The sequence below is a fragment of the Coptis chinensis genome, chromosome 6, assembly GCF_015680905.1.
Source record: "Coptis chinensis isolate HL-2020 chromosome 6, ASM1568090v1, whole genome shotgun sequence".
Taxonomy (NCBI): Eukaryota; Viridiplantae; Streptophyta; class Magnoliopsida; order Ranunculales; family Ranunculaceae; genus Coptis; species Coptis chinensis.
In genome coordinates, this window is record NC_141461.1 from 23,211,050 (window position 1) to 23,221,614 (window position 10,565).

Consider the following 10,565-nt stretch of genomic DNA (forward strand, 5'->3'; position numbering starts at 1 on the left):
TGCTAAAACATTTACCTTAATCAAGTAAATCGCTCCTCAGAAGACACCCCCAACCATCTGGGGGAAATCGTCGAAGCTCCAAAGACCCAGTGAGCTCCCACCATTCAGAGTAGTATCCCTACTGAATAGACTATCCATTGAACCATCCTAGCTTCACTCAAGATATGGGATTTGAAGAAACTTCATTTGAGACTCAAAAGCAGATAGGGATTGTTTGAAGATCTGCATTTTCAGTTTAACATCTTAACTTCTTTCTTATTCAGAGATTTTTAGCTAAAATTAAATTCTTCTCTGCATTTGGAGAAGATACAAATGCCAGATATACCTAAATAGCTTAGTATGCCTCCGTATAATTTAGTTGTCAAAAAAGAGCACCCAGGAGCTGCCCACTATGTTATGCCGCTATGATAGAGGTTAGGATTAATATAGAATCCCTGCTTAAATTGATTGTTCACTGGCCGCAGTTTGAGACCTTCATTTCGACATCTAAGAAAAAATGAAACACGTCCAAATAAATCAATGATGGCAAATTATTGGCTCATTGGACTACTTAAGTTGGTACAAATTAAGCATGTCATTGATTGGTTGGTTGTCCTATGCCAGTAACATAAACAATATTATTATTCCGCGATTTTAGATTTTAAAGATAAACAATAAGGTATCATTTTTTCAAGACAGACCTGTATGCCTATCAGGTTGGAGTCGACATATGCTCAATAATCCAATTAACTTGACGTTTCTTCTACGTTATAGAACACATCCATTTGCCATGATTGTTTTTGCACATCAAATTTCAAGTATTTATAAGTGAACAACTGATCTTCAAATGAAGAGAAAAAATAGGAATCCATGCCCGAGAATTACAGTAGATATTAGACTAACAAAAATATTTAAGATGGGTTATTTAAATTTCAAGTAAATTTCCCGAGTTTGATAAATTCTTCTGCAAATGATAATTTGTATTTGAGGTAAGGAAGTCTTGAAAGGTTAGACACTAATCATAACAAATAAATGTACTCTAAATTGACGATAAGTAAAAGTAACATCATTTTTTATGCTAAAGAAGCCCAATTCACCTGTGGACCTTCTTTTTCCGCTTTTCATGGATTGTAATTACGTGATGTACTTCCTTCAAAAATGGGGTCCAAAGTAGGTTGAGATATCTCCAATTCCTTCCGATTTCATAATTTTCAAGTATCCGTAAGAAAAACACTTAAAATGAACCAAAGCTACACTCAGATGTTTGTAGAAATGAGTTTCTCAAACATTTTATTTTATTTTATTTTTGACAAATTTCCAAACCAAGAAAGACGTTGAAATCCTTAGGCCCACCACACACAATTTTGAAGTCCAATAAAATAGTAAATTTAAAATTCAGCTTCAAAATGAAGAGTAATAATAAATAACTAATAAAGCCAAGTCCATAGCCACCATAGCCAAAAGTTGGCCCTATGACGTTGATTCAATACAATATTTTGATATTTTCAGTCAAATTCAAGAAAGTTGCATGCAATAGTTCAATGTTTTTGAAAAAGGAGTGACTTCTGCTTCTAAATAGACCCCACACGGAGCAAGAAACACCCCTCCCTTAATTATTCCCAACTCCTTTGAGGAACTAAACCATGACAGAAAACTTTAGGATAAGAAAATGTTTCAATATCACATTGAAAATATTCCAAACTCTTAATATGTACCTCCCTGGGTGGAAGTTCTCGACTCCCAGATCTTCATCCCATATAAATATGTAATCATAGATGGAGACTACACCAAGGTGAAGAAACCGCTTTGCGAACCACCTGGCAAAGAAACATAGTATGCAAGATCAGGGTTTATTATTCTGTTAAGTTGACCATTAATCAAAGTGGTTTGGGCATAACGCTAATTGTATAATACCCTGAAGCTTTCATATTCATCTCCCCAAGGAGTACTACGGATGAGTTGGAGTTTTACCATTTTGTTTGGTTATGAGCAACGATATGTATGGCCTTGTTACTCCACTCAAGATCTTGCCACCCGTCCACATTGCAATCATAGTGGAATAGAATAACAGTGAAATTTTCTGAAAAGAACTGAAATTTATGAGATTAGATGAAAAATCTTTTGCTTTAAATATCCAGCACACTGATTAAAGAAATACCTTTTGAACAATGGTGTCAACATTTTCCTTCTGTTTAATACCAGCTGAAATTGCTAGTAGATTTCGATGACTTTGATGTTCAACCTGAAACGCAAAGGTTGCACACACCATCAGCAAACATAACATAGCCACCAATGATCAGACCGCATATCTCGTGAGAAAAATGAATGTAGAAACAATATGGGAAATATAAGACTAATAAGAGCGCCTAACCGTAGACTCAGAAAATGTCTACCCCTAGTTACCAACACATAACTAAACAAAATCGGAGACTTCGAGGTGTCATTTGATGATTTCCATATACAGCTCAAACTATTGCCCAATGTCGGAACCTAGAAAAAAAAAAAGGAAAAAGAAAACCTTGAACTTGCATTATTCAATGTGAGAAGATGATGAAATCTAGAAGGCTTAAAATCGCTTTCACAATCATCAAATAGGATCCCAAAGATCTCCGGTCACTACTTACTCTTTATCTTCTCTATATTTAGGTCTTCATTCTCAAATCCCTGCCTTCCACTTTTTCTCCGGTGAAATTTGTTTTCAAGAATTACTTTCGAGTTTCCATGTCCTTAATTGCTTTCATAGTTAGTTCAGATTAACTGAATTTCCCCCTTCTCCAACCAAATCCATTACTTCCCCCCCTGAAAACAAATGATGTGCAATTGATGAATTCTGAAATTGAATTCAATTAGAGATTTAAAAATATGAAATTCATAGAATAGTGTACCTGGTGGGTATGGATTATTGAAATCGAGATTGAACTGAGAACCAATAATTGAAGCGATAGAGAGATAACATATCCATATATCTCCCTTAAGAAATCTGAGCTTTTATTTTAATGTAGACATTGTAGAACAACATTGGCATAGCAGCTGCATAGTGAAAGCAGAAAAGTTAGCATCGTCCCAATCACAAGAGTATAGGTTGTCATACACTCATACCCTTGCACCGACTGTTCCATTATAATTTAAAAGGCCACAAGGGGGAATCTCACATCGTCCAGTTAAAGAGCTTCACAAATTCTTCATAAGGAAATAGAACCTATGAATACGCAAAGCAATGAGTTTCTCACTGTTGAAGGAGAATACTGTCACTACAAATTCATATAATAACAGTTGGTTACACTTACCTTCTTTATTAGTGGAAATTCTTTAGTAGAATTACCATCACAGTAAGAAGCTTTTCCACCAATGCTACTGACATCTAATTTTGCACTCAGACCTCCACATTTTCTGAGCTCCTGACATTTTTGTCTGTGACTTGATCTCCAATGCTCCAACTGGCAAGTATGAGAGCTGAAGAAACAAAACGATAGCTGCCAACATATTACAAAGATTTGTGTAACACTATTAAACCAGTAATGATGAGGCCCCTTGGTTAACATAACAGAGTACCAAACTTAATTTTCCCCCAATCAAATTAGTCTTCCTAATCCCCAACAGTAAAGTTGGACACATATTACAATAAACAAAACAATGTGCATTAAATTCCTACCATCAAGAAACGAAATTTAACAAAAAAGAAAAAGAAAAATTACCAATACATAACAGCCTTGCAACCAAAACACCTCTTACTACTCCCAGCTTTCCCACACGCACCACAAACACCACCATTGCCGCTTTCAACAGCAACGACACACATATTATTATTACTATTATTTTCTTGTTCTTGGAAATTGGTGTTGCCTAGAAAGTATGAAGAAGCAGTGGTTTTAAGCAAGTGAAGTAATCCAATACCGATTAAAATAGCTGTGAATATGAATTAGAATAATAATGGGTAAAGATCCAATGCTATACTCATTAATCTTTTCAAGCGAAAGGAACACCCCTGAATTTCAGAAAAGGCATTTATAAAATTTGAAGAAAAATGACAAGTGCACGAATGGTGTTTTTTTTTCCCTTGTTCAAGCTAATTGGTTTTGGAGAAAAAAAGGTCAAGATAGGCTTGGGCGAGTTGGCTGATTATCAATTTGTGCGGATAGCTTTTTAGCTTATGTTGGGGGTGATTTGTTTTTATGTTTTTTTGTAGCCGAACAATTGAAAAGAGATGATGGAGCTAGGTTTTTTTTTTTTTTTTTTTTTTTTTTTTTTTTTTTTTTTTTTTTTTTTGTAAAGTTCGGGTGGGGTTTTGAGTTTTGACAAAATTTTTTTTTTATCATTTTCTTTTATTTAATTAAGATTGTTATGCGAACAGTTCTCAAAACTGGGCGTGAATTTGTTTTTTTATGAGCCGAATCATTCTAAAAGCTGAGGTGTCCACCTTAAAAAAAAAGGGGGGCTGAGGTGACTTCCTGGGAGCATTCTCAACTACTCAGTATTAATGGTCTTTGCTTTTCAATTTTACGTATAATATATTAGTAAAGCAATGCTATAAAAAGACAATTGATATAACTAACTAACTAAATCCTTTTTCTCCACACACTAAATTTCAGAGAGTATTAATTATGATAAGTACACGATCCAAAAGTTCATTATCAAGTACTAATCTCAAAGATTATCATGAATCTAATAGTCACAATCTTACTATTTTTGTGAGTGTGCAGTGTCCTCATTTAACCAAATTTCTTTCTTGAAAACAAATTTAAAAAAAAAATGGAAATCAATAATTTCCACTATTCAAAGTCTTACATTATGTCTTCATCTTCCTCTCCATATTACCGCAAGTCTGCAACGTCTCACTTCTTATTTATTTGCATACCACTTTCTTGATTATCAGTTTGAGATTAAGTAAGTTATTTTTATTTTTATTTTTTTTCAAGTGAAAATTTTATTGATAATGATAACGAGTTTTACAAATAATTAAGACAAGCGTGCAACAAGTTGTGCCAGAAGTCCTTTCTGAATGACAAATTCTATCATTCTAAATACAAACTCACCAGAACCAGCCATCACTACATTATCATTCCATAAATTTCTGCAATTCTTAAGGAGCTTAACCGACTGTTGTGCTAAGAAACCGAAATTAAGTGTCGAAATTGAATGAAATAAATTAACAATGTTGGTTAGCCCTACAAACCTCTCCGTGTTTCTTTATCTTCCTTGCCACTGCTCTATTAGTTGTTTCTCCCACCTCAAAAACTCTATTCCCAAGCCCTACCAATGGAGAGGCTCTAGTTACATCAACACACACACGCATGCTTCCCCTCAGACCAACTGTAGATCAAGATATCCACAGGCCGAAATGTCAATCTGTTATCATTCGGATCGGTGAGAAAATTGATGGGAGCGAGTCTCCTTCATTACTACACTCAGTCCTCCAAAATGAATAACATAAAATGTCTCTGACTTGATCATATGTCAGTATTTAAAACTTGGAAAATATCTACAATGTGAGGCATGGTCCCCGAAAACATCCAGTCAACTCTTTTTTGCATACAGGGCAAAGACCATCATCAGAGTACAGAGGGATCATGAGACGGTACCAGAGAATAACACGATACTCTACCGACGGCATATATTGTCCAAGTCCCTCCATCGGAATAGCACGTAAAAATATTTTGCATTTTCCATTTTAAACATCTAATGACTACTTTTTGATGAGCAGATAAATCAAACTCCCTCACAAGACTAGCAACAATCATAGCATAGAATTAAAGTTCGCCAAATTTTTGTGGTTTTGAGGGGATGATAGCATTCACAGACTAGAGAATCAAGGTCAAAATCGGAAGAGATGAGACGAATGATACCGGTAGCATCATCAAAGATCTCACCCATAGGCATTGGTAGCATCATCAAGAATCTCACCCATAAGCATTAGACCACGACTCCTAAGAATATGATGTGATTCTGAAGCTCAAAAGTCTAAAAACGATAGGCCACAAAAGCAAATACAGAGACATCAGATCGAGGCAGTACAATAGATACCTAACCCACAAAGACGTAATGGAAGCGTCGTCACGAAATGCCTCTACAAATCATTGAAGCCAGATTTTCAAAAACAATAATATCTTGAAGAACACGGCGAAGATGTCGGTCAAAATTCTTAGTTGCCTCTCTAAAAAAAGATGGTGGATAGGTACTGTTTCAGCAAGATTTGCCAAAACACACCAGTTGAGGGTTGTGAGTAATGTTTTTTTGGAGATGGTGAAGGAGATGGTGATTGGGGAAAGATGACCGACTTCGGTTTTGAAGTTGCCCTACGCACCCAAAGATATTGCTTGGGATCAAGTCTCGATTAACGTAGTTCGAAAAATGACGAAGGTTGGATTTTATAGGTAGCATTGGTGATAGTTACTTCCTCGTTCTCCAATATTCCAATCGTGGGAGGAAGTTGGAGAACTGGGGAACCGCCCAATCATGGGATGAAGTTGGAGAGCTGGGACATCCGCCGCCTTCCGTAGAATGAAGTTGAGAACTGGCGGGACATCCGCCGCGGGAATGAAGTTGGTTTATTGGGCGGGAGAACTGCCGCTGATGAAGTTGGAGAATGGCGGAGAACCGCTCGATTCGGATTGAAGTTGAGAACCATCTGTCCGGCTACTCGTGGGATGAAGTTGGATAACCGGGCGACATCCGTCGCGGCCTTCAGAGAATGAAGTTGAGAAATCGGGGGACATCTGTCGGCTCGTGGAATGAAGTTGGTTTATCTTGGCGGGGAAACTGTCGCCGTGGGATGAAGTTGAGAATCTGGCGAGAAACCGTAAGTTCGTGGATTGAAGTTGAGAACTGGCGACATCCGTCAGCTCGTGGGATGAAGTTGAGAACCGGGACATCCGTCTTCTTAGAATGAAGTTGAGAACCGGGCGACATCCGTCGATTCGTGGAATGAAGTTGGTTTATCGGGCGGAGAACTGCCGGCACCGTGGATTGAAGGCTTTCAGCATGGGCTTTTTCATAGATAAGTTCCGAGCATGGGCTCGGCGTGGGCTTGTTTATAGTTGGGCTCGAAATGGGCTTGTTTATAGGTCACTGGCGTGGGGCTTGTTTATAGTTGGGCTCGAGCATGGGCTCTCGAAAGTGGGCTTGTTTATAGTTGGGCTCGAAAGCGTGGACTTGTTTATAGTTGGGCCCCGAAATGGACTTGTTTAAAGTTGGGCCCGAAGCGTGGGCTTGTTTATAGTTGGGCCCTGAGCGTGGGCTTGTTTATAGTTGGGCTCTGAGCATGGGCTTGTTTATAGTTGGGCTCTGAGCGTGGGCTTGTTTATAGTTAAGCTCTGAGCGTGGGCTTGTTTATAGTTGGGCTCTGAGCATGGGCTTGTATTGAATTGGGCTTATATTGGGCCACATTTGTGGGGGCCGGAACATCGCCCTCTCTTTGTTACATGGGCAAGGCCCGTGTGGCAAAGAAGTATTAATATTTATGGTACTTGGTAGGTTAGTAAATTGGTAAAAATGATGGGATCCGGTGCATTAGTGCTGGTATTATCAAGTCCAAATAATCCGGACTTCTGCGGCAATCTAAACTCGGCGGCAATTCATAATCAAGTCCGGGGTAATTCAAACTTCCGCGGCAATCTAAACTCGAAAGCAATTCAAACTTCTGCGGCAATCTAAACTCGAAATGCATCGACAGTTCAAAGATTCGCATTACGGGATCGGCAAAAGTGATCGGCTAACCGCCAAAGGGATCGAGCGGCATGTCTTACACGCCATTCGGCAATTAATTAAATCCGCAACTTTCTTTTCCAAAAATTCATCGGTCGCGGCCATGACAACAAGCAACTCTGAAATGGCCTTGAAGACACCTAAACTCAGCTTCGTCCAATATCAATTTAACAAATTTAACAAGTACAGCCGTTTAGTATCGCTAAAACATGTGGTTGCTAAATCAATATTTAATGACCATATTAGGATCTTTTGCAACCGTAACCCTTTCATAAATTTTTCCATCATATATTTGGAGAACTGGAGAGAGATCCTAATGTTGCGGCTTTTGTGCAACAATCTGGCCGAAGCTTTACCGAAAGTGAAAAGGGAATTTGATAAAGCCGAGCCTTTTTATTTGGAGGCGCTTAAAATTTTTGGAGTAATCATATGGACTCGGTGATGTACGCGGTAGGGTAGCTTTGCACAACCTTGGGCAGTTCTATCTTGTACAAATGTGGCAGCTTCGAGAAAGCTCATATCTATTATGAGCGAAGCTTTGAAGATAAAAGGACGTGTTCTTGGACATGGCCATACGTGACTATGCAGATACAATGTTGTTCTACAATTGATACTCATCACTCAAAGGTGTATTCGCCTTCAAAGAGGTAGGTCACCGAAGTTCAAGGTCGATCCGTCATGCACATGATGTTAAATCGAGAGTATCTATCATGCTTAAAGCATCTCACCGCGACTCTTATAAGTGAAAGTAAGGATGACCGAAAAGGAAAATCCGGGGGAGACACTTTAAAAGAGTTGATAGATGAAATAAAGTGTGTTGTTGGGGCTGAACTCTATGGGAACAAGAAGCATTAAGCTAATATTGCATGAGCACCCCGGTATGTTTCTCTTTTGTTTTTTGTTTTAGTTTCAAAAGCGGAATAAAGTGATAATCTTGCGGTCCCCCGGTTATGGTTTATGTAAAGTTCCTTTATCCAACTTAACTAAGATAGAGTTCAAGAAGCCAGAAAAATGGGCGCACCCTATCCAAAATATGAGTCGATAGTGGGAGATGAAGTTTTCTCAACTTTAGTGGAAATAACAGAAAAATATACGGACATTTCCCACCAAGACTGCTTCTTGGTGGTTGGAAAAGAAGGATACATAGGTGAAATTGGTTCCTCAGATTTGGATAGAGTGGAACTACAAATGGTGATATTTCTATGGGATCAAAGATTCTAGTGGTCGATTGGGACAACCAGATCGGCAAAGATAGAACAAAGACAAATGCAAATTAGAAAACACAAATGGCAATTATGGTTTACTATAGCCACAAATGGCAATTTCAACAAGCAGCAAATCAAGCGTGCAATTCACTCGGCTCAAACCGTAGACCAATCTCAATGGTAATTTTGGCGTAAGATGATCCTTTAGGGTAACCGTTGCAGCTAGTCAAAGTTCGAAAGATCGGCAGTTCAACGGCATCGGCACACCAGCCGCATTTCAATTCAGCCGACAACATCATTCGAATTCAGCGACAACATATCCAACAGATTTCAATTCAAATTGCAAAGACACATCCCGTAAAAGTTTTCTCAGCGCCATATCATCTAGAAGAAGTATATCTTCTAAGATTCTAGAAGTACAAAATCTAGAATTGGGCACATAGATCTCTTTGTAAGTAGATGGCAAAGAAGAGCGGTTCCCATATCATTCGAACTTTCTCAAGGCCATTGAGCATCTTCGAGAGATTTCCCAGCAAGCCAAAGTTTGCTAAAGAATCAATAATGCGGATTATTATTATGAAAAGGATGCTATCATCTCATCTTTCCTCCAACAGATACTTGAAGCCTCATGTACGATGTCAGCAACCTTTTCCCTCATTCCAGAGCTACCAACCTTTGAACCCGGTCGCCCAACAATGAAGAAAAAGAATTTAAACAAGTATACATGCATCTAAACCCACGAAATTTTGACCAAAAAGAAATAGAAATACCATTCATACTTGAAATTGAAAACTGTGATAGTACTGAAGAAGGAAGTAGATAACCATAAGGAAACTTGAATTCAAATTGAAGAAGGATTGGACTTATCATTAGTAGCGGTAAGATTTTATTTTAGACCGACCCAATATTGTTTATGAAACAAACCTATTGGTTTACGCTTCTTTATGAGCCCCGATATAAAAAAAAAAAACCCAAATCGGCTCCCATCACCATAAACCGCGAAAAGAAAAAAAAAGGCAAAACAAAGTTCGATACTAACATTTTGTTTCGCTTTTCTTGGTCAAGATCGCTTGCACGTTGAGACTCTAGTGCTTACCAAGGTGGTTTCGCGGCTTTAGGGGTTGATCAATTGAATTGAGGTTTGTGAAAAGGTTAGATTTTTATTTTGTTTAGTTTTGACAAGATTGAAAATATTTGATAATAGAGAAGAATTATAACTTGAAAGAGGAGATGGGGTGATAAGGAGATTTTAATATGAATAGGGTGGCGAAGGAATTGATGCTTTAGTTTTGAGAGCAATGTATGATATCGGAGATGATGTTTCAATTGAGTATGTTGGTAGCGATATCGACCAAAAAATGTGAAAAGGATGAGATAGTTTTATTGTTTTCACATTTTGGCTTGGTTGTAGTGTTCCATTTCGAAATCGTTTCGAAGTTATTAGCTCGATGGAGAGTACATCCCTTACAATTATCTCCTCGCTATTGGGCTATTTTTGCACGTAGCTTAGAATTTGTAAGGTTTATCAAAATAGTATGTCGTCGACCTTTTGTTTGAGTTATTGAAGCCTCTAGCGGCAAAACAAGGCCTCTTCAAAAAGTTATGCATTGGGATATCATAACCATCATAACCGTAATTATCGGTTTTATGGGATGCCTTCAACTACAAGAATGCGAGAAA